This window comes from Dipodomys spectabilis, unplaced genomic scaffold (assembly GCF_019054845.1).
Source record: "Dipodomys spectabilis isolate Male_0828 unplaced genomic scaffold, ASM1905484v1 ptg000095l, whole genome shotgun sequence".
Classification (NCBI taxonomy): domain Eukaryota; kingdom Metazoa; phylum Chordata; class Mammalia; order Rodentia; family Heteromyidae; genus Dipodomys; species Dipodomys spectabilis.
In genome coordinates, this window is record NW_024870772.1 from 25023791 (window position 1) to 25048389 (window position 24599).

General features: G+C 44.3%; 1 protein-coding gene across 1 annotated transcript in view; it reads right to left on the bottom strand.

Moving 5' to 3' along the window:
- Zmym2 (zinc finger MYM-type containing 2) overlaps positions 1 to 22551 on the bottom strand; it is a 107902-nt gene extending 85351 nt beyond the window's left edge. Inside the window, 2 exon segments of the mRNA XM_042685322.1 lie at positions 21306 to 21374; positions 22502 to 22551. The gene's annotated coding sequence lies outside the window, so the exon portion shown is untranslated.
- Between the last annotated feature and the right edge of the window lie 2048 nt (positions 22552 to 24599).

A 24599-nucleotide genomic window follows, 5' to 3' on the forward strand; every position in this document is an offset into this window, starting at 1 on the left:
GGAGAGATTAGAGCCATCCTGGGCTTTAAAGCAAGAGTGTATTAACAATAACAACAATGGGTTAAGAGCACTTGCTTAATATTCACAAGGACCGAGTTTGGACTCCAGCATGGGAGTGGCTCCAATTAACTTCCAAAAATCTAGAAATAGAGCTGTGGGGTTAAGTGATAGAGTTTTGAGCAAAGAAACATAAAAGACAGCACTCACCCAGGACTGGCAAAAAAATAAGCAAATAAGATGTTGAAATACTAGTTAATATTGACTTGTTGTAAAACAGGAACCTGATCAATATAACCATTTTCAGAAAAGGTGAGGTTACAGTTCAGCTTAAATCTATCGGTTATAAAATGTGTAGACTTTTAAGCTATAGGTTCTCTAGATCCTTTTGGATTTTTCAGCATACTTAAAAAAAGAAGAAAACAATGAAAAGCCAGACCAGGTCCCTCTGGTGGGCTGCTAGATATCAGTCAATTCAGTATCCTAAGAAGAACAAGGAAAGTAGGTCTTTCCTCAAGACACAGTTTTCTAGAGTCATCTATTTCTCAAAGCAAAATAATCATAAAAGTGAAATACGGATACTGGGTCTAACTGGCATCATCTTGACATCTTGGTGGATGAAGGTAAAATCACACCCCTAGATGATAGGCATGCCTAAATTCCTAGAGGCAGGGACCAGGACATGGACATTAGGTCCAGTAGTACATGTGTTCATGTGCCATGAACTCAGGAGACTTTGAACTCTCAAGCTCCCTGTGACCCTGACTCCAATCATTACCCTATTTAGGCCCAGCACCTCAGCTGCCATGGTGTACCAGGCCTCAGGTCTCCTGACTCTCCTCAAGTCACCATGGCGACCCTCTTCAACTCTCCAATACAGTTGATCTGATTTGTTGAGACTATTTTCCTGCTTGCTTTACTACCCTCATGGCTCAGTTTCCTAACAGTATTAAGTGTATTCGAGGCTACAAGTTTTTGAGGAACATGTGTCCACTTGCAGTTGCCAACTTTGTAATAAACATAATTCCACCTCTCAAAATATAGCTTTTCTGGGGCTGGGAAGGTGGCTCAGTGGTAGAGCACTTGCCTTGCATGCTCGAGGCCCTGGGTTCGATTCCTCAGCACCACATAAGCAAAAAGAAAAAAGCCGGAAGTGGCGCTGTGGCTCAAGTGGTAGAGTGCTAGCCTTGAGCTGAAGAGCTGAGGGACAGCGCCCAGGCCCAGAGTTCAGGCCCCATGACCAGACCAAAAAAAAAAAAAAAATAGCTTTTCTATACCTCAAGATAGAATTTCCATATAGCAATAGTTGTTTTCAAATCTTAGACTATAACATCGAGACTGTTTCAACCACAAAATCCTTAGTCCTACAAGACAATCTAAACATTGATTAGGTATTCATTACCTAAATTAACCAAGGAGGAGGATATTCACCTAGATCAAACATTCAAAAACTATTTGGAATTCCTAGATCTTAGTTACTTTTGTAACTTGCCAATTCTAACCACCTATTTAACACTATACTTTTCTAAATGTAACTTTACTTATAATGTATGGTGTAAAAAAATGCTTTCCAGGCACATGAAGGAAGGATGAAAAGGGCAGCCGGGCGCTGGTGGCTCACACCTGTAATCCTAGCTACTCAGGAGGCTGAGATCTGAGGATCGCTGTTCAAAGCCAGCCCAGGCAGGAAAGTCCCTGAGACTCTTATCTCCAATAAACCACCAGAGAACAGCAAGTGGCGCTGTGGCTCAAGTGGTAGAGAGCTCACCTTGAGCTGAAGAGCTGAGGGACAGCACCCAGGCCCAGAGTTCAAGCCCCACAACTGTCAAAAAAAAAAAAAAAAAAAAAAGATGAAAGGGCTGGGCACCAGTGGCTCAGGCCTGTAATCCTAGCTATTCAGGAGGCTGAGATCTGAGGATCTAGCCACCCCTCCCAAACTTAATACACCAATTACTAAATGGGTAAGGGAGCAAAGAAGAGACTTCTCAGAAAAAGAGGTAAGAATAGCAAAGAAACAAATGAGGAAATGTTCATCATACCTGGCCATAAAGGAAATGCAAATCAAAACAACCCTGAGATACCATCTTTACCCCAGTTATATTGGCCAAGATCTTGAATTCTAACAATAACAAATGCTGGCAGGGATGTGGGGAAAAAAAGGAACCCTACTGCACTGCTGATGGGAATATAAACTAGTATAACCACTCTGGAAAGCAATCTGTAGGTTCCTCAAAAAAAAAAAAACTAGGGCCGGGCCCTGGTGGCTCACGCCTGTAATCCTAGCTACTCAGGAGGCTGAGATCTGAGGATCTCGGTTCAAAGCCAGTCTGGGCAGGAAAGTCCGTGAAACTCTTATCTCCAATAAACCACCAGAAAACTGGAAGTGGCACTGTAGCTCAAGTGGTAGAGCGCTAGCCTTGAGCTGAAGAGCTGAGGGACAGCGCTCAGGCCCAGAATTCAAGGCCCACCAACCAAAAAAAAAAAAAAAAATAGGGGCTAGGAATGTGGCTTAGTGGTAGACTGCTTGTCCAGCATGCATGAAGCCCTGGGTTCGATTACTCACTACCATATAAGCAGAAAAAGCCGGAAGTGGCATTGTGGCTCAAGTAGTAGAGCACTAGCCTTGAGCATGAAGAGGTTCAGAGACAGTGCCCAGGCCCTGAGTTCAAGCCCCAGGATTGGCAAAAAAAAAAACTAAACATAAACCTTCCCTATGACCCAGCCATACCATTCCTTGGCATCTACCCTGAGCATCAAGAGCCAGGATATAAGGACACCTGCACATTCACCATGTTCACTACCACACTATTCACAGTAGCCAAGATTCAGATGTCCCACAATAGATGAGTGGATCCAAAAATCATGGTACCTATATACAATGGAATTTTACACATCCATTAGAAAGAATGTCACCTGCAGCGAAATGGATGGAACTAGAACAAATCATGTTAAGATAAGCCAAGATCAGAGAGACAAATGGCACATGTTCTCTCTGATATGCACTGGGATATGACAAATTACACAGAATTCTTTTTTTTGGGGGGGGGGTTTGTTTTTTTTGTCAGTCGTGGGGCTTGGACCCTGGGCCTGGGCACTGTCCCTCAGCTCTTCAGCTCAAGGCTAGTGCTCTACCACCTGAGCCACAGTGCCACTTCCAGCTTTTTCTACTTATGTGGTGCTGAGGAATGGAACCCAGGGCCTCATGCATGCAAGGCAAGCACTCTTACCACTGAGCCACCTTCCCAGCCCAATTACACAAAATTCTAGATACTCACATACAGTGATAGCAAAAGAGGATTGTCTTAGGAGAGAATCACTAAAGTGCAATACCCAAGCAACTCTTCATATGAATATAAAATAATATACATACTGAAACAAAGATATGGAAACAAAGGACTTTTTACTTAATTTATTTTTTTTTCTGATGACTGTATTCTTTATATGTACTCACGTGCACATCTGTGGGAGGATAGGGGGAGGGCACAAAATCAAAAGAAAAAGGGTGAAGAGTGCAGTGGTGGAGTGTACTGACTTCACTGGACAGTGATGAAAATGAACTATGCAACTCATGGGTGGAGATGGGAGGGACGGAATGGGAGAGAATGAGGAAACAGATAACACTGTATGAAAGGAAATGTACTTATTACTGGAGATATGTAAAAGTAACCCTGAAGTATAACATCTCTTAAACAACAATACATGAGAAAACATAAAAATAAAAATCCAGCCAGGCACTGGTGGCTCACGCCTGTAATCCTAGCTATTCAGGAAGCTGAGACCTGAGGATCGCTGTTCAAAGCCAGCCTGGGCAAGAAAGTATCACCAATTAACCATCAGAAAACCGGAAGTGGTGTTATGGCTCAAGTGGTAGAGTGCTAGCCTGAGCTGAAGAGCTGAGGGACTGCACCCAAGCCCAGATTTCAATCCCCACAACTGACAATAAATAAATAAATAGGAATCCAAGAAAGCCAGGCGCTGGTGGCTCATGCCTGTAATCCTAGGTACTCAGCAGACTGAGATCTGAGGATCACAGTTCAAAGCCAGCCTGGGCAGAAAGTCCCCATGAAATTCTTATCTCCAATTAACCACTCGAAAAACAAAGTGGAGCTGTAGTTCAAAATGGTAGAACACTGGCTTGAGTGAAAAAGTAGGGCTCAGGGACAGTGCCCAAGCCTTGAGTTCAAGCCCCATGACTGACCAAAAAATAAAACATACAAGAGAAAAAAATGAGACCATATTAAGTTTAAAGTCCTACAAACCAAAAGAATTTAAATTTCAAATTTTAATCATTAAAACCCAAAACACTAAATTTCAACTGTCTCAGAACTAAGGGCTGGGCAGTCACCAAAGGCTTGGGAAGCTAAGGCAGGAGGATCTCAAGTCAGAGGCCAGCCTGGTTACAAAACAAGACCTTGTCTCAAAAGTAATAATAATAATATGCCCAATAAATAAGTGGGCTAAAGACTTAAAGAGAAACTTCTCTGATTAGGAAAGGATGGCCAATAGCCTCCCTAGCCATAAAAGAAATGCAAATCAAAACAATACCTCACCCCAGTTAGAATGGCTAGAATCAAGAACTCTAATAACAACAGATGCTGGAGGAGATGTGGACAGAAGGAAACCTACTGCACTGTTGGTAGAGTGTAAACTTGTTCAACAACTTTGGAAAGCAGTATGAAGGTTCCTCAAAAGACTCCACATATAAGTTGCTCACTTTTGGGGGTTTTGTTTGTTTCTTTCTTTATCCACTTTTCTTTTATCTGGTAGACTTAGGTTTATTTATCTGAGCAATAACTTCTATGTTGGTTTCAGAGGCTGGAATTAAAACAAAAACAAAAACAAAAGATTCCACATAGAGCTCCCCTATGACCCAGCAATCCCACTTTTGGGCATTCACCCAAATGATCACAAACAAGACCATACTAAAGCTACCAGCCCAACTATGTTTACTGCAGCATTATTTACCATAGCTAAGATATGGAACCAACCCAGATGCCCCTCACTAGATGAATGGATCAAGAAAATGTGGTATATATACACAACGGAATTCTATGCCTCCATCAGAAAGAATGACATTGCCCCATTTGTTAGGAAATGGAAAGGCTTGGAAAAAAATTATATTAAGTGAAGTAAGCCAGGCCCAAAGAAACATAGGTCTCATGGTTTCCCTTATTTGCAATAACTAGTATATGGTCTGAGACGAGCAGAAACGGTCAGATAAGTTGATGTTAGGCAAAATGGACCCAAGATAAGGATTCAAATGTTTTTTCTTTCTTGCGATTGTTTCTAACATATTTATAAGATGATTTCTTTGTTGCTTTGTATGTCCCTCCCCCACGGTATAACCCCTGTTTTCACTGTATATGATGTAGGTATAATTTGTGGAGGGGAAGGGAAAAAATAAATTGTTTAAATAGGGATACTGGTGGACCCATTGCAACAATGAGATGTTCAAGACCTTATGTCAAAAAATGAACTTTACAACTTGGGGTGGGGGGGGATGGGAAGGTATGGGAAGGGGAAACAAAGGAGGAGGCAACAATGCTTGATAAAAAATGTACTTATTACCTTGCCCATATAATTGCAACCCCTCTTTATGGTATTTTCACAATAATATATAAATAAATAAATAATAATAGTAAAAGCTAACAGAATTACAACTAAAAATCAGAAGATGAAGAGCTGCAAATTAATTAGGTCACCAGTGACCTGAAAAGAGTAGATTCAGTATAATTTTTCAAGTACAAATCAGAATGATTTCTTTCAAAAACTAAAGGGAGGTCAGGGACCCATCTGTCTTTACTCCTAACTACTCAGGAGGCTGAAATTACAGTTCAAAGACAATCCCAGTAGGAAAGTCCGAGATACTCTATCTCAAATTAACCACCTAAAAACCAGAAGTGAAGCTGTGGCTCAAGTAGCCCAGAGATAGTGCCTAGGCCCAGAGTTCAAGTACAGAAGCAGAACGCGCACACACGCACACACGCACACATGCTGTAGACGTACAGGGGGATTTGAACTAGCCTCTGCCCCCTTGGCTCAATCAATTGAGCCATATCTCTACGCCAGGCTGGTTATTTTAGAGTCAAGAGTTTCACACTTTGTCTGCTGGAACTGATTTCAAACCATGATCCTCTAGATCTCAGCCTCTTACGTAGAGAAGATTACAAGTAAGAGTCCTTGGTACCCGGCAAGAAAAAGAAATATGTAATAATCTAAAATACATGTCAATGATTGATAAGAGAGCACTTTCCATAATTACAGACTGATAAAAGATAACAGAAGCTAGAAACTATCAAAAGAGCACACAGTAAGTTGATGATAGTCCATACAGAAAGGTCCATAGTTGGGAGTCACCAACTATGCACCTATAATAGTCAGTGTAGATCTATCTATACTTTTCCCCCACTCTAGTGCTGGTGATAGAAGTACAACTTTTGCATGTTAGGTAAATGCTCTACCACTGAGTTACACTATTAAATGCCCTATTTAAATTCTAATCCTTACCTCACTTTAGCAATCTAATAAGAAAGTGGCGGGCTGGGAAGGTGGCTCAGTGGTAGAGTGCTTGCCTTGCATACATGAGGCCCTGGGTTCGATTCCTCAGCACCACATAAGCAAAAAGAAAAAAGCCGGAAGTGGCACTGTGGCTCAAGTGGTAGAGCACTAGGCTTGAGCTGAAGAGCTGAGTGAGAGTGCCCAGGCCCAGAGTTCAGGCCCCACAATTGGACCCCCCCCCCAAAAAAAAAGTGCCCATTACTATGCTTATTTATCAAGGGTACACTAAATTTTAGGGGTAAGTGATTTGCCTGGGATCAAAATTGTCTAACAGATTTGCTAAGGTAAAATTTAAGTTCAATAAAATTTATATGTAATTTGTACAACCAAAATCATAACCCAGTTTTAGAATCTCCCAACTGTCCCTTAATGGACAAGGCAGATTTCACTCTAACTCTGTTTCTAAATTCCTCATGTTCCAAGTAGCTTAGGCAACATTCAGCTGAACAAAATAGCTTTGTAAAGTAGAAAAACCACAAAATTAAATTAAATGTATGCTTAATTAAGCACACATCAAATTAAAAACTGCCCTTCTAATCTTCTTTTTGTTGTTGATGGTGGTTGTAATGCTTGAACTGTGGACTTGGGCGCTGTCCCTTGCTCTTCAGCTCAAGGCTAGCGCTCTACCACTTGAGCCACAGCACCACTTCCCGTTTTCTAGTGGTTTATTAGAGATAAGAGTTACATTGGGCTGGGAAGGTGGCTCAGTGGTAGAGTGCTTGCCTTTGCATGCATGAGGCCCTGGGTTCGATTCCTCAGCACGACATAAGCAGAAAAAAAAGCTGGAAGTGGCGCTGTGGTTCAAGTTGGTAGAGCGCAAGCCTTGAGCTGAAGAGCTGAGGGACAGCGCCCAGACCCAAAGTACAGGCCCCACGACTGGCAAAAAAAAAAAAAAAGAGTTTCATGGACTTTCCTGGTTGGGCAGGTTTTAATCTCTATCCTCAGCTCTCAGCCTCCTGAGTAGCTGGCACCCAGCCCTTCTAATCTTTTTTTTTTTTTTTGATGGTCATGGGGCTTGAACTCTGGTCCTGGGCATTGTCCCTAAGCTTTTTAAGCTCAGGGCCAGCATTCTACTACCTGAGCCACAGCACCACTTCCAGCTTTTTCTGCTTATGTGGTGCTGAAGAATCGAACCCAGGGCCTCATGCATGTGAGACAAGCACTCTACCACTGAGCCACCTTCCCAGCCCCACTTCTAATCTTAATCCTCACTAGATACCTTTCCACAAGACCCCAACATGCCTCTAAAACCCCATCCACATTCCAGAATCTCTCCAAACTGTTGATAAACTGTGCAACCTTGCCTCTTTAGAGAATAATTAGATTTAGGACACAGGATGCTATTACAAATACCTTGTGTTCTTTTTTAAAATGTAGAGAGAAGATGGGCCCTGGTAGCTCATGCCTATAATCTCAACTGCTCAGGAGGCTGAGATTTGACGAATACCATTCAAAGCCAGCCCAAGCAAGAAAAGGAGTGAGATTCTGGAGGCATAGCTCTAGTGAGAATGTCGGTGGTGAGCAAAAAGCTAAGGACAACATGAGGATGAATTCAAGCACCAACACAAAAAGAAATTGGAATATGCAACATTAAATAAGACAAACATTAAAAAAAAAAGTTTTAAAGGACAGACAGTGGTGGCTCACAGCTGTAATCCTGAGGGTGAGATCTGAGGATCGTGGTTCAAAGCGAGCTTGGCCTAGAAAGTTCATCAAACTTTTTTTCTTTTGCCAGTCCTGGAGCTTGAACTCTGAACCTGTGCACTGTCATTGGGTTTCTTTTGCTTACGGCTAGCACTCTACCACTTGAGCCACAGTGCAACTTACAGCTTTTTCTGTTTAAGTGGTACTGAGGAATTGAACCCAGGGTTTCATGCATGCTAGGCAAGCATTCTACCACTAAGCAAAATTCTCAGCCCTCATGAAATTTTTATCTTCAATTAACGACCAAAAAGTTGGGTCAAGCACTAGCCATGAGCACAAAATCTAGGAACAGGGCTGGGAAGGTGGCTCAGTGGTAGAGTGCTTGCCTTGCATGCACAAGGCCCTGGGTTCAATTCCTCAGCACTACATAAGCAAAAAGAAAAAAAGCCAGAAGTGGCGCTGTGGCTCAAGTGATAGAGCGTTAGCCTTGAGCTGAAGAGCTGAGGGACAGCACCCAGGCCCAGAGTTCAGGCCCCATGACCGGACCCCCCAAAAAAATAAATAAATAAATCTAGGAATAACATCCAGGCTCTGAGGTTAAGCTTCTGGACCACCATAAATTTTTTTTTAAAAAGTTAAATAACCAAGTCATAAGGCACAATACAAATGAGAAGTACAAATGTCATGTCAAAAACGAGCTTTACAATGTCGGTGGGGGGGGGGGGGGAAGGATTGAGTGGGGGGAGGGCGGAGGCTGGGAAGGGAGGTGAAGGGTAAACAAAGGAGGAGGCTGCAATGCTTGGTAAGAAATGTATGCATTATCCTGCCCATGTAATTGTAACCCCTCTGTACAGTATGTTCTCAAATAAAATAAAATTTAAAAAAAAAAACTTAAATTAGCTAAATTTCTATTTTATTTGTGTGCTTTTTTCTTGAGATAGTCTATAGAGTGGAAGCTGGCCTTAAACTTGTTATACTTCTGCCTCTACTTTCCCAGAGGGTGGGTTTATACTGATGTTCCACTATGCCCAACCAACTATGATAATGATTTAAATATAATTAAAGTAAGGGGCCGTGTCTCACCTCTGTAATCCTAGCTACTCAGAAAGCTGAAATCTGAGGACCAGAGCTGAAAGCCAGCTCAGGCAGGAAAGTCTGTGAAATTTTTATCTCCAAATTAAATACCAAAAAGCACTATCCTTGAGCGAAAAAGCTCAGAGTAGCCAGAAGCTGGTGACTAGTGCTCTACCACTTGAGCCACAGCAACACTACCAGCTTTTTAGTTGATTGGACATAAGAGTTTTACAGACCTTCCTGCCCTTGGTTGGCTTCAAACCACATTCCTCATATCTCAGCCTCTTGAGTAGTTAGGATAACAGGCATTAGTCACAGGCACCCAGCTTGCAACCTTTAACTTGTGAATCACAACTTTACTTACATTTTCTACATAAGTATTTTTATTATCTAATCTAAATGTATAATTATGTATATTTAGAAAGAAAATTTCACTGCAACAGATTTTTGTTCAGTTTTTATTATGTGAAGTTGCAACAATTAATTCTATTCCAAGTAAATTTCCCTTAAAAGATAGCTTATAATCAACTTTTATAATCAGGAGCATAGTTAAATATTCAATACTTTAGAGATGTTCTTAATTAATCCTTTGGTCTAATTTATTCACAAAAACAAATTTGTTCACTAAGAACATTTGAGAAAGAGAAAAGATTTTCTTACAATTTAGAGGAGAAACCTGACACAAAGTAAACCACTGATATAAAACAGAAATGTAAGTTCTCTGGCAATAATTTGGTACTATTTGAAGAAAACAACATATTACTGAAACATAAATGCATCAGTTTAAAAACAACAGACCTACTAATTATTTCTCCTAATATCCAAAGTTATTCTTTCTGTTGTTTTCTTTTGTTCTATTTCATTTTGAGACAGTCTTAATGCAATATGGCTTTAAAGCAATATGGCCTTGAATTCATGATCCTCCTGCCTCAACCTCCTCCAGTGCTAAGATTACAGGAGTGTCCCACCAATTCCAGCCTCAAAGTTAACCTTTTTCTTTTTTTTGTTTTTTTGTAGAGACAGGGAGTTAAAAGTCATCTCCAGCTATTTTTCCACTGTTCATATTCTTGGAGTTTTAGGGAGCGGAGCAAATACAGAGACTCGGAATTCAGGGCCTCATATTCTTGAGTTATTCTGGCTTTTTGTTGGTTAATTAGAGGTAAGAGTTCCTTTCCTTAGTAGATTGGCTTCAGACCTCAACTCTCATATCTCAACCTCCTAAGTAGCTAAGATTACCGGTATGAACCCCTGATGACCAATTAAGATTCTCATTTTTCTCCTGGAGCTCAATCAACCTATTTTATGCTTCTTGCTTGGCTGATGACAGGTCACCACAACTCCCACCCCACACATACACATCAGCTATTCACAGGGCTTGAACTCTGGGCCGGGGCACTGTCCCTGAGTTTAGAGCTTTACCACTTGAGTCACAGATCTACAGATTGTTTAGTAGTTTAGGCTTCAAACCACCATCTTCAGATCTCATGAGCCACTAGTGCCTGGATTCCAGCCCTTTCTTGCCCTGGTTATTTTGAGATAGATTCTCAATTTTTGCCAAACTTCTATCTGAACTTGGATCCTATTGTATACTTCCTGCTATAGCTGAGATAACCAACATGTGTCGCCGTGCCAAACAAACTTCTTCTGTTGAGATGGATTCTAACCAGGCTGGTATACCTCCTACCTGCTTCCCATGTAACTGAAAATGACAGGCACACACCAGCAAGCCTAGCAATTGGTTAAGATAGGGTCTCACACTTTTTGCCTAGGCTGACCTCAAACTGTAATTCTTCAGATCAGTACCTAATAATTCTTGAGTTATCCCTCTAGTTCTTGCTTTTTGTTGGTTAATTGGAGGTAAGAAGTCCTTTACTTAGAGGATTGGCTTCAAATCTCAACTCTCATATCTCAACCTCCTAAGTAGCTAAGATTATAGGTATGAACCTCTAGTGACCAATTAAGATTCTCAATTTTTCTCCTGGAGCTCAATCATCCTATTTTATGCTTCCTGCTTGGCTGATGAATTAGGTAGGACTGGACTACAGGCATGAGACATTTCAATTCCCAAAGTTTCCTCTTAATTCTTGAAATTGCAAACATGCAGCTGGGAATGTGGCTTAGTGGTAGAGTGCTGGCTTAGCATGAATGATGCCCTGAGTTCAATTCCTCAGTATCACATCCACAGAAAAGATCAAGCACTGTGGCTCAAGTGGTAGAGTGCTAGCGTTGAGCAAAAGAAGCTCAGGGACAGTTCCCAGGCCCTAGTTCAAGCCCCAGGTCTGGCAAAAAAAGAAAAAGGTGGGGGGAGGGGGGCAGGGGAAGAAAAGAAAAGGAATTTGGGGCTGGGAAGATGGCTTAGTGGTAGAGTGTTTGCCTAGCATGCATGAAGCCTTGGGTTCAATTCCTCAGTACCACATAAACAGAAAAAGCCAGAAATGGAGCTGTGGCTCAAGTGGAAGAAGCTCAGGGACAGGGCCCAGGTCCTGAGTTCAAGCCCCAGAACTGGCAAAAAAAAAAAGGAAACTGCAAACATGTTCAATAAAACACTTATCAAATCAGTAAAAATAAGACATACATTTCTTTCAAATTAGACATCATAATTCTACTCCTAGTTTTCAATATATTATGAAAAGAAAACAAAGGCAGTCATGTGACTAGTCACAGATAGTCATGTGATTAATTTATTATGCTAACTAATCTTCTTTTTTTCTAACTCTATTTTTCCTAAAATAGGTTTCTTAAGCCAGGCACTGGTGACTCACACCTATTATCTTAGCTACTCATGAGGCTAGGATCTGAAGGACACAGTTAAAAGCTGGCTCTGGCAGGAAAGTCCATGAAACCCATATCTTCAATTAATCACCAAAAAGCCAGAAACAGACCTGTGGCTCAAGTACTAGAGTGCTAGCCTTGAGCACAGAGAGGCTCAGGGTCAGTGCCCAGGCCCTGAGTTCAAGCCACAGGGCTGGCAAATACTAATATATTTTAAAATAGATGTGTTCAAATGAGATTTAATATAATTTTTAACACTCTAAGCTGATCAATCAAGTATTTGGTGCTGGCCTCCATAAAGATTCACTTCCCATCTCAATTTTAATACAAGAAATCTAAAATTACAGCTGTTCAAAAACAAGTTACACATATAAAAACTTGCAACTCTAACCAGTCACTGGTGGCTCCTGTCTATGTCCTAGCTAATCATGAGGCTGAGGTCTTGGCAGAAAAGTCTGTGAGACTCTCATCTCCAACTAATTAACCAGCAAAAAGCCAGAAATGGAGATGTGGCTCAGGTGCTAGAGCACCAGCTTGTAAGGGAAAAGCTAAGAAAGAGCACAAGGCCCTGAGTTCAACTCCCAAGGGAGGGTAAGGAGGGGTAGGAGGTAGAGGCAGGAAGGGGTAGGGAGAGAAGGAGATGAGCATCTAAGAGTAGTGGTCTCAGCACTCCAAATACTGAATGAAGAGACTAGTCTGGGCTACATAGTAAAGAGACCCAGATAAGCCTGGAGACCATGTCACAAAAATACACACATTAAAAAAATGACAATGCTGAGCCGGGCGCTGGTGGCTCACGCCTGTAATCCTAGCTACTCAGGAGGCTGAGATCTGAGGATCACGGTTCAAAGCCAGCCCGGGCAGGAGAGACCGTGAGACTCCTATCTCCAACCACCAGAAAACCGGAAGTGGCGCTGTAGCTCAAGTGGTAGAGCGCTCGCTTTAGGCTGAAGAGCTGAGGGACAGCGCCCAGGCCCAGAGTTCAAGCCCCACGACCGACAAAAAAAAAAAAAAAAATGACAATGCTGGGAATGTGGCTTAGTGGTAGAGTGCCTGCCTAGCATGCATGAAGCTCTGAGTTCAATTCCTCAGTACCACATAATCAAAAAAAGTTGGAAGTGGCATGGTGGCTCAAGTGAGTGTCAACCTTGAGCAAAAGAAGCTCAGGGACAGTGTCCAGGCCCTGAGTTCAAGCCCCAGGTCTGGGGGGGAGGGGGGGAAATCACATAGGGAGCTGGATATATGGCTTAGCAGTAGAATGCCTGCGTGACAAATGCAGAGACCAGTACCACTAAAACAAAAAGCCCACATGGCAGCTGAATATACATAATTCGATGAAGTCATAAAAGGGACCTAAACAAGGAAAGTCAAACAAACCCAATTTGTAAATAAAATGATCCTATATTTAAAATGATCCTATATCTAGAGACTCCACCCACAAGTTTCTAGAACTAATAAATAATTTTGGCAAAATAACAGGATATATAACCCACAAAAATCAGTAGCTTTTCTGTATGCCAACAATGTGCAGAGAAAAAGAAAAAAAAAAAAACAATTCTATTTACAATAGCCTTAAAAAAATATTTAGGAGTAAACCTAACCAAAACTTAATCAAGTTGAGAATCTCTACAGCAAAAAACTATGAAACTCTGAAGAGAGAAATCAAAGACACTGGAAAGTAAAAAGACATCCCATGTTCATGAACCAGCAGAATTAATATGAAAATATCATTGCGCCAAAGATGACTTACAAATTTAATGCAATACCTATCAAAATCATGTCATTCTTCACGAAGACAGAAAATCCAAAAATTTATATGAAATCATAAAATATTCCAACTATCCAAAGCAAATCTTGGAGAGAAAAAAAAGCAATGCAGGGAAGTATCATAATTCCAGACTTTACTACAGAACCACAGTAGCAAAAATAAGCTTGATACTGGGTGGGGGGAAAAAAAAACAGGCATGAGCCGGGCGCTGGTGGCTCACGCCTGTAATCCTAGCTACTCAGGAGGCTGAGATCTGAGGATCACGGTTCAAAGCCAGCCCGGGCAGGAGAGACCGTGAGACTCCTATCTCCAATAAACCACCAGAAAACCGGAAGTGGCGCTGTAGCTCAAGTGGTAGAGCACTCGCCTTGAGCTGAAGAGCTGAGGGACAGCGCTCAGGCCCAGAGTTCAAGCCCCACGACCGACAAAAAAAAAAAAAAAACAGGCATGAAATCCAACAGAATAGACTAGAAGACTCAGAAATAAACCCATATACCTACAGTCATCTGATAACTGTCATGGGAGCCAAATTATGTTCGAAAAAAGACAACCTCTTCAACAAATGGTGTTGGGAAAATTGAACATTCCTATGTAGAAAACTAAATGGATCCCTGTCAGTCATCTTGCATTAATATCAATTCAAAATAGATCAAAGACCTCAATATTAGACCTGAAACCTTGAAATTATAGTCCTCACTAAATCACAGTTCACTTATTGTGGCTTCACTGTTTCATGGATTTTAAAATATAAAAGAAAATGTAGGAAGTGGCACTGTGGCTCAAGAGGTAGAGCACTCACCTTGAGCTGAAGAACTCAAACTAAAAAGTTTTCACAGCAAAGGACAGTTACTAAGACAAAAAGAAAGAATGGCAGAAGATATTTTACCAGGTATACATCTGACAAGGGCCTAGTATCCAGAATATATAGGGAATTCAACCCTAGCCAGGCACCAGTAGCTCATGCCTGTAATCCTAGCAACTCAGGAGACTGAGATCTGAGGATCACAGTTCAAAGCCAGCCCAGGCAGGAAGTATATGAATCTCCAATTAACTACCAGAAAAACAGAAGTGGTGCTGTGGCTCAAGTGGTATAGCATCCACCTTGAGCTGAAGAGCTCAAGGACAGCGCCCAGGCCTAGAGGTCAAGCCCTACTACTGACAAAAAACAACAACAAAAAATTAAACTAAACCCCAGAAAGATTAATAACCCAATAAACAAACAGGCAAAGAAGCTAAATTTTCAGAAACAGAATGGCCAATAAACACATGAGGAAATGGTCAACATTGGTTGCCATAAAGAAAATGCAAATCAAAAAAATTAAAATTCTGTTTCACCCCAGTAAGATTAGCCATCACAGAGAACATGAATAACAAATGCAGATGGGGATGTAGGGAAAAAGGAAACCTATTAAATTGTTAGTAGGAATGTAAACACTTTGAAAGGTTTCAAGATTCCTCAAAAAAATTAAACATAGAACTAGCTATCCATGATCGAGCAATACCACTCTTGGGCGCTTATCCAGAATATTATGTCAACATACAGTAAAAATGCTTGCACATACATGTTCACTGCTACACTATTCATAATAGCTCAGATGCTCTACAATGGATCAATGGTCCAAGAAAATGTGGTGCATACATACAATGGAATTTTACTCATCTATTAGAATATTATGACAAGCATCAAGAGCTATGCCTGCAATACTAGTTACTCAGAAGGCTGGAACTGAAAATCACCATGGGAAGCCAGCACAAGCAGCAAAGTCCATGAGATTCTTTTTTTTTTTTTTGCTGGTCCTGGAGCTTGAACTCAGGGCCTGGGCACTGTCCCTGAGCTTCTTTTTGTTCAAGGCTAGCACTCTAGCACTTGAGCCACAGAGTCACTTCCGGCTTTTTCTGTTTGTGTGGCACTGAGGAATGGAACCCAGGGCTTCATGCTTACTTAGCAAGCACTCTACTGCTAAGCCACAGTCCCAGCCCTCCATGATATTCTTATCTCCAATTAAGCACCAAAAAATCTAGAAGTGACAATGCTAGTGTTGAGCAAAAAACCTCAGGGACAGTTAGATCCTGAGTTCAAGCTCCTGGACTGCTACCAAAAAAAAGATTATGTCATTTGCAGAGAAATGGATGGACCTAAAACAAAATTGGTTAAGTGAAGTCAGGCTCAAAGAGACAAACAGCACATTTTCTCTTATATACAGAAGCCAGATCTAAAATTCAAACATATATGTTAACATAAATAGGGCTTTATGAATATAGACACAAACTGACTAAAGGAGAGTAGTCCAAAGATGAAACTCTTCTGAACAACTAATGAACTGTGCAACAAAATGAATACTACATGTTTACAAAAACATGTTTGGGATAGGGATAAGCTACATATGGAGAGAGGAAGGGTGAGTAAATGCAGTCATTATACTCAGTGTACTTTATATAGAAATTGACCTATGTAACTTGAGGGTAGGGATTGGAGGGAGGAAAATGGAAGGGAATAATTTAAGGGGTGACATTGATTAAGATGCGTTGTACTTAAAATCTGACTTACAGAACTGTAGGCTCTCTGTACAACTACTTAATTAATAATTTTTAAATTGTCATCCAACACAATAAAGCAAATTCTTTTAATATTAAATGCAGTGAGGACAGTTTTCAATACCTAGATAGGAAACATACACTTCTAAATATACCTTGTGGTTTTTTTTTTTGTTTTTTTTTTTGGTTATTTGTTGGACATGGGGCTTGAACTCTGGGCTTGGGCGCTGTCTCTATGCTCTTCAGCTCAAGGTGAGCGCTCTACCGCTTGAGCCACAGCGCCACCTCCAGTTTTTCTAGTGGTTTATTGGAGATAAGAGTCTCACGGACTTTCCTGCCCGGGCTGGCTTTGAACCATGAGTCTCAGATCTCAGCCTCCTGAGAAGCTGGTTTACAGGCATGAACCACCAGCGCCCGGCACCTTGTGTTTAAAACAAGTATTAGACATATATACTCTATAGACATATATACTCTATAGACATATATACTCTATTAGACATATATACTCACAGCAATACCAGAGCATCTGATTAGACAATGAGGTCCTTTATTTCAACAACGTTATGTTTCCTTTGTACCTTAAATGAGCATATTATAATCTTACAAATCTATTATGAATACTACTGCACAAAGACTAGCTCCCTACCTATTCAAGTCTGGAATATTCTTATATCAGCTCTTGTGGAATATCTAAATAATTTATTCAGAAGGTTAAAATAAGTAGAAAATGACTGGATGCCAATGGCTCAAGCTTGTCTTCCTAGCTACTCAGAAGGTTGATATCTGAGGATTGCAGTCCAAAGCCAGACCATGCAAGAAAGTTTGTGAGACTTTTAACTCCAATTAACCACAAAAAGCCAGAAGTGGAGCTGTGGCCCAAGTGGTAGAGTGCTGGCCTTAAGGGGAAAAAAAAACTCAGACCCCTGTTTTCACTGTATTTCATGTCAGTCTAATTTGGGGATGGGAAGGGAAAAAAACAAAATGTTTAAATAGGGATATAGGTTGGCCCATCATAACAATGAGATATACAAGACACTACGTTGAAAACAAACTTTACAATTTGGGGGGGAGGGGAGGTTGTGGAGGTGGGAGAGAAGGGATGGTAGGGGAAAAACAAAGGAGGCAACAATGCTTGATAGGAAATGTACTCATTGGGCTGGGAAGGTGGCTCAGTGGTAGAACGCTTGCCTTGCATGCTCAAGGCCCTGGGTTCGATTCCTCAGCACCACATAAGCAAAAAGAAAAAAGCCGGAAGTGGAGCTGTGGCTCAAGTAGTAGAGCGCTAGCCTTGAGCTGAAGAGCTGAGGGACAGCACCCAGGCCCAGAGTTCAGGCCCCATGACCGGACCCAAAAAAAAAAAAAAAAAAAGGAAATGTACTCATTACCTTGCTCATCTAACTGTAACCCCTCTGTACAGTATTTTTACAATAAAAAACTTATTTTAAAAAATATCAAAAAAAGAAAAAAAACTCAGGAATAGTACTTGAGTGCAAAACCTAGGACTGGCATATACTGGAACACATACACATACTCAAAGTAGAAAACGTCCAGGCGCTGGTGGCTCACACCTGTACTCCTAGCTACCCAGGAGGCTGAGATCTGAGGATGGAGATTCAAAGCCAGCCTAGGCAGGAAAGTCCTTGGGACTCTTTATATCCAACCACCAGAAAACCAGAAGTGGAACTGTGGCTCAAAGTGGTAGAGCACTAGCCTTGAGCAAAAGAGCTCAGGGACAGCCCAGTCACATGACCAACAAAAATAAAAAATATATTTTATTGGGAGCCAGTGGCTCATGTCAGTCAGTAATCTTAGATACTAAGAAGGTTGAAATCTAAGGATCACAGTTCAAAGCCATCCCTGCAAACTTACTAGCAAAACTCTTATTTTCAATAAACTAGCAAAAAGCCAAAAGTGGAGGCATTATGGTTCAAGTAGTAGAGCACCAGCTTTTAGCAAAAGTGGGAGGGCCTGAGTTCAGTCTCAATACTGGCACCAAAAATACATAAATAGATCAAATAAAATATAAGCCGGGCACTTACATTTTATATATAAAATATATATGGTGACTCATGCCTATAACCCCAGCTGAGATCTGAGGACTGAGGTTCAAAACCAGACCAAGCAGAAAAGTTCATGAGAGTCCTATCTCCAATGAACCAGAGAAGGCCAGAAGTGGAGGTGTGACTGAAGTAGCAGAGCACTAGCCTTGAAAAAAGGGGGAAAAAAAAAAAAAGAAAAGCCCCAATATTAGTAAAAAAAGGGAAGCAAAAGGAGGGAAGGGGAGGAAGAAGGGGGACGAGGAGGGGAAAAAAGGAGAGGAGAGGAGAGGGGAGGGGAGGGGAGGGGAGGGGAGGGGAGGGGAGGGGAGGGGAGGGATGGTGGCTCATGCCTGTAATCCTAGTATTCAGGAGGCTGAAATCTGAGGATCACAGTTCAAAGTCAGCCCAGGCAGGATGTTCTGGGAGACTCATCTCCTATTAACAATCAGAAAACCGAAAGTGGCACTGTGGCTTAAAGTGGTAGAGTGCTAGCTTTGAGTGAAAAAGCTCAGAGACAGCACCCAGGTCCTGAGTTCAAGCCCAACAACTAACAGGAAAAAGGGACAGGCAGAGGGAAGAGGGGAGAGGTAAAAGGGGAGAGGGGAGAGAGGAGAAAAGGATGGGTACATGGAGGTTCAATATACTATTCTAACTCATAAAATTCAAAAGTTCCATTAGAAATATTTTAAAAAGAAAAAACTTAGAATGGAGCTGGATAAGGGCTCAATTAATGCTATCTTATCCTATTGTAGGATGCTTTCTAAAATTAAATAAAAGCCAGGCACTGGGGGCTCACACCTATAATCTTAGCAACTGAGGAGGCTAAAATCAGAGGATCATGGTTCAAAGCCAGCCTAGGCAGGAAAGTCTGGGACAATCTCCAATTAACCACCAGAAAAGCAGAAGTGGTACTGTGGCTCAAAGTGGCAGAACACTAGCCTTGAACAAAAAGAACTCCATGACAGCACCTCGGCCTGGAGTTTAAGCCCCACAACAGACAAAAAATTAAGTAAGAAAACATATTAAAGTGCCTGATGCCTAGAATGGTGTGTGTTTATTTGTCATTGTATTTCACAATATATATTCAGCAAACCCTTACCTTCAATAAACTATTTGTGTATCTGTGTTTGTGTGCCTGTGGGTACTACAGTTGAAACTCAAGGCCTCCCATTCTTGCTTAGCTTTTTCACTCAAGGTGGGTGCTCTACCACTTGAGCCACACCCTCCTTCTGGCTTTTTGCTGGTCAGTTGGAGGTGAGTCTCTTGGATTTGTCAGCCAAAGACTTGACTTCAAACCAGGATCCAGATCTCAGCCTCCTCAGGAGCTAAGATTAGAAGCATAAGGCACAAGCACAAGGCTCAAACTATTTTTGAACCCGTTTGGGGGTTTGTGTACAGGATCTGGGGCTTGAACTCGAGTGTTAGTCAACTTTTTGAGGACAAGGCTGTCTATAGCCTGCCTCAAACCTCCACTTCAACTTTTTTTTTCTTCTGGATAGAGATCTCTTACACACCTGCCCCCCACGCTACTACCCCAACAGAGGCGTCCAATAGAGATTCCTATATTTATGACTCATCTCTGACAGTAACTTACAGTAATTGTCAAGGGGCTCAAGAAATACAATGTAGTCAGGCGACTGCAATCCTAGCTACTCAGGAGGCTGAGATCTGAGGATCTGTTCAAAGCCAGCCTAGGCAGGAAAATCCTTGAGTCTCTTATCTCCAATTAACCACTCAAAAACCCGAATGGCCCTGTGGCTCCAGCAGTAGAGCACTAGCCTTGAGCTGAGGGACACCGGAAAGAAAGAAAAGAAAGAAAAGAAAGAAAGAAAGAAAGAAAGAAAGAAAGAAAGAAAGAAAGAAAGAAAGAAAGAAAGAAAGAAAGAAAGAAAGAAAGAAAGAAGGGAGGGAGGGAGGGAGGGAGGGAGGGAGGGAGGGAGGAGGGGGGGGGGAGGGGAGGGAGAAAGGAAGGAAGGAAGGAAGGAAGGAAGGAAGGAAGGAAGGAAGGAAGGAAGGAAGGAAGGAAGGAAGATGTGTCCAAGATCTTGATTTCGAACCTTAGTACTTAGTAAAAACAAATAAAAGATGTATCCAGTGCTGACTTCACTGATATTTTGTGACTAGTTACAATTTAACTCAAGGAAAACCTTACTTATCTTTTTTCACTGTCTAGCACATTACAAGTTACCTTAAAACCACCAAATTATAGGTGTTAAATAATAATTCTCATGTTACTCAGTTGGGGTTACTGTTAAGTGAGGACTAACACTGAAAATGGTAGGCTAAGAAACTAGAATACTACACTAGTTCTGATCAGCATTCTACTTGGTGAGGTTAAGGTAGTAAATACTCAACGTGTTGTGGATGCCATGCCCTTTCCTAAGCAAAGCCATGAAAAAGACTTAGCTACTCACAAACCATAAGACATACTTTCAAAATCTGTCTTTCAGATCATGCATAAACCGAAAGTTAAGAGGTTCTCTCTAGCTTCCCAATGCTTTAAATCAACTTGCCATTGTGACGGAAGAGATATGTTTAAAAAAAAAAAATGGTTGCACGCATACCATTTAAAACAAAATAATATTAATTCCCACTTTGGAACTCTAGAGGGCACCAGAAATATGCCCTCCTTCGCACTACCCCTCCTCCCCGGTAACGTGAGCAGCTGCAGAAGCCCGTCGTCTGGTTGCTGAGGTTGGTATTGCAGCAGCAGGAGCGATGTCTGCAGCGGTGCAAACAGCAGCGCCCACTCCCAGCTGCCTCACCAGCCATTACCCGGGCTTCGCCCCGAGGGCAGCTGCCACCCGAGAAGGCCCCTCCCCCTCAAAACAACGGGAGGGCCAAGTCCTCATGGCTGAACCCCTCCAACCTGACATAGTCCTCCAAACAGACCAGTAAATTACGAGCAATGGACTCACAATGGGGGTGCTTTCCTTCTCACTTTCGGCCAAAGATGCACCAGACAGGGTTGAAAGTGATCCCCAGCCCTAAGAGAAAAATGGAAGAAAAAAACACGAGGGGGGGGGGAGGAAAAAAAGAATCAATAACACCCAACCTGGTGGGAGCACCAAACCTATTCCACCAGAAGGAGGCAGAGAAAGGAATATGAGGTCACGGAGGTTCGGCCCTTCTATTATTAAACGCACCCCACGCACAACAGCCCCCTCCTACGTAAGTGGAACAAAATGACACAAAATATACATTTGGTGTCCAAAACTCATGTGAGAAGCAAAATCCAGAAGGGAAGGGGCCCGAAAACACCAAGCCTGCTCCTGGGAAAGAAGGGGGGGGGGGGAGGGCAAACGTTGCCCCGACGCCAGTAAGGGATTTGTATTCCCTCCTAAATTTGCCCACCAAGCGTCATCCCCAGCACTCTCCACACCAATTTGGAGTTTCAAGGTGGCTCACGTCACTGCTGGACCCACGTCGCCAATATTTGCCCCCCAGCAATTGCCCTGGGCCCGAGGTTTGCCCGCCCCCCCCTGCAGTCGGCGACCGGCAGCGCTGCCTCCCCGTCCGCCATTAGAGACCCAGCCAAACAATACGTGAGGATCAAGAGCCGCGCAGCGCAGCGCCAGGGAGAAGAGCGAAGAAGGGGACCCGGCGGGACACAAGCAAACACCCTCGCCACGCAAAACTTGGGGACCCTGGCTCGGGCCGACAGGGTGCGAAAGGAACCCTGAGAGCAGAAGGGCCCACACTGCCCGTCCTCCGCCCCCCCCCCACCCCCGAGGAAGAAAGAACATACCCCCGCGACCTCCCCGCGGCCCCCGGCCCCGCTCCGCGGCCCCTGCGACCCCCGCCCTCGAAGTCCGCCTCACCCGGCCCACCCGGCCGCGCCCGCACACTCGCAGCCCTCGGGCCGCACGCGAAGACGCCAGTGACATAAGCGTGGCCCCGAGCAGACCCCGAGGCCCCGACACGGCAGCGGCCACGACGGCCGCGCCGCGGGGTGTTAAGCCCGGGTCGGTGGGAGGCTCGGGAGGCTGCCCTCACCCATCTCCGCCTCCCCAGTCGCCTCCGCCTCCGCCTCCTCCTCCCGAGGCTGCGCTGCTCCCAGCCACCCCCACTCTCCGAGGCCCAACGCTGGAAAGACAGTGGGGATAAGCCTCACCCGGTTCTGGCTGCGGCTCCGCGGAACGAACCTCCCCTCCCCCGGCCCACCCCCCTTCGGCGACACGCACAACTCCGCTCAGTCCAGTCCCGGCTTTAGCGCTGGTGAGAGGAGGTGGAGGAGGTGGTGAAGGCGGCTGTGCGGCCGATCCTGGACAAACCCCGCCCTTCGCCCACTCATTGGCTCGAGGCAGAGGCGGAACTCGACGCCTCAGGCACACCCATTGGCTAGGCCAGCCTTCCTTCAGGAACCCCCTCCTCCAAGGGATAATCCACACGCCTGTCCGTCACATGCGAGCCACACCCCCGGCCTTGCCGTTCCACTCCCCCCTCCGCGGGCTCCGGCCTCAGCCGCGTCCCCTCCCCTCCCTGCCCCCGCCCCTCCCTGCCCCCACCCACCAAGTCCGCCAGGGCCAGAACTCGGAGTTGCGTAGCCGACCTCACGGGTCGCACTCAGGCCCGGAGTTGGGGTGTCCTCGGGCTAGCACCGGCTGAGTGACTGAGGTCGGGTTTCGGGGCTTCGCCCGAGTCTAGGCACCCGAATGTGGGCCCCCGGCTCGGCCGCTCCCAACGACTCGCTCGTGGAGAGACGAGGCCTCGATGTCCCAACGTCCTCCCTGTCCAGTCCTGGCAGCGCCCCGCGAGGGCCGAAGCCGGGCCCGGGCTGCAGCGAGGCCGAAGGGGCGGTCGGGGCCGCGGCCACAATGGGCTCCCGGGCGCCCTGCGGGCCGCGGAGGCGCTCCCGCCCTGGCCTCGCCCCGTGGGGAACTAGCCGTCCCCACCTCCCGCCAAGGCTGCCGCTGGAGGAGACGCCGTCCTCCATTTTGTCGGACCTGCTGCTGGAACTTGGGGCCCGCTCAAACCAGCCCTGGGGGGCCGGAAGCTCGCCCCCGGGCAGCCTCTCCTGGGCTCTGCGCGCTGACCCAGAGCACGGCCCCCCGCTTCCGGCGTGCGGGGCGCCGAGCCCCGGGGGGCGGCGCGACGGCGGGGGGGACCGACGCCTCTCCCCGCCGACACCCAGCAAGATGGAGGAGCCGCGGGCTCCCGGCGCGGGGTTCGCGTCCCGGGGAGGCTGGGGCACCCCGGACGCCGCCCTGACGCCGGCCCTTCTCGGCCTCGCCCGCGGCCACGTCCGGGTCGTCGGCGGCTGAGGGAGGCCGCGCTCGGCCGCCCGCCCCATCGCAGCGCGTCGCCCGGCCACTGAGGCCCTGAGGGCCGCTGTCCGAGCCCAGGAGCCCAGCCCGCTGCCAATGGCGCCGAGGCCCGGGGAGGGAGGCCCCGGGGCCTCGTCCACGAGGGGCTTCTCTTTTGTTCCTCGTCTACACCTACGTCTGGGGGCGGACGTCCTGCTGCTGATTTCCAAGACCACGGAAAGATGAAAGCGAAGCCTCAGCACCTCGCCCTGGCGGAGCTGGCTGGAATTACAGCTCGTGGGGTTGGTCGCCTTTCCCACCCAAATGGATGAATGAGAAGGCTCAACTTCACCAGGGCTCACTAATAAACGGACATATAAACTTCTGCCTGATGGGGATGACACACATGAATAGCTTAATAAAGTCAAGCATCAAAGGCTCTATAAAGACTTTTGTAAACTCCAGTAGACACCCCTTTACAGAGGACAATTTAGTAGAAGTTGAAAATTAATTCATAAGCGCTATAAACATACTACTTTCTTTGTTGAAAAAAGATCTAGAGCTTGAACCCATTTTTCTTTTCGGGAACATAATAGCACATTTTGTATTTTCAATACTCTGTCTTTGTGACATTTTGTATTAAGAGTAGTATTTGACATGGACATCCTGTTAATTATTTTCATGATAGAGACACCTTACTAAATACACCATAATCAGTTAAAAGCTCATTTTCTATCTCCATCCTTTATGTCCTAACAACTCCTAAATTTATAGTTAGGTCCATTAAGTAGAGATACTCCAAATAAAATATGTCATAGATTTTAAGGACACATTAGGTTGCTATATACTGTTCAATTGAAGGAAGATCTATACTACTACTAATTCCCTAGCATTATTTTATATTTAATTAACATTAATGTCAGTAATATTTACTTTATTCATTCATATCATTTTTCCATGAAACAA